Here is a 435-nt window from a genome sequence, read left to right as displayed (position 1 = left end):
CCCCGGCTGCGGGGTCAAAGCTTAACTGGCCCCGCCGCCCCTTCCCCTCTCCCGGCCGGGGCGGGGGCAGGGTGAGCTGCCCGGGCCCTGCGGGGGAAGCGGGGTCGGGTCGGGCTGGCCCGGAGCAGCGAGAGCCCGGCCGGGAAGGGCCGAGTGAAGTTGGTTGCCTAGTCCCAGTTCCTTATTGCCGGCTCCTTTGGCAGCGCTAATCTAGACCCGAGAAAAGCCTGTTGTTAGTGAATGACAACGAGAGCGCGCGTCGCTCGCTGTGCAGACGCACTAATTCGTGTGTAAAGTAACAGCCCGCGGGAATGAGCGTCCGACTTCAGCCTCGCGGGGGGGCGGGGGGGAGGCAGGCGCGGGCCGGACTTTGCCCGGGCTCGGGGCGGCCCCCGCAGCCCTTCGTCACCCGGTTAAACATTAACCCTTCCCTGC

The sequence above is a fragment of the Alligator sinensis genome, unplaced genomic scaffold (assembly GCF_000455745.1).
Source record: "Alligator sinensis unplaced genomic scaffold, ASM45574v1 scaffold1170_1, whole genome shotgun sequence".
Lineage (NCBI taxonomy): Eukaryota > Metazoa > Chordata > Crocodylia > Alligatoridae > Alligator > Alligator sinensis.
This window is presented reverse-complemented; position numbering follows the sequence as displayed.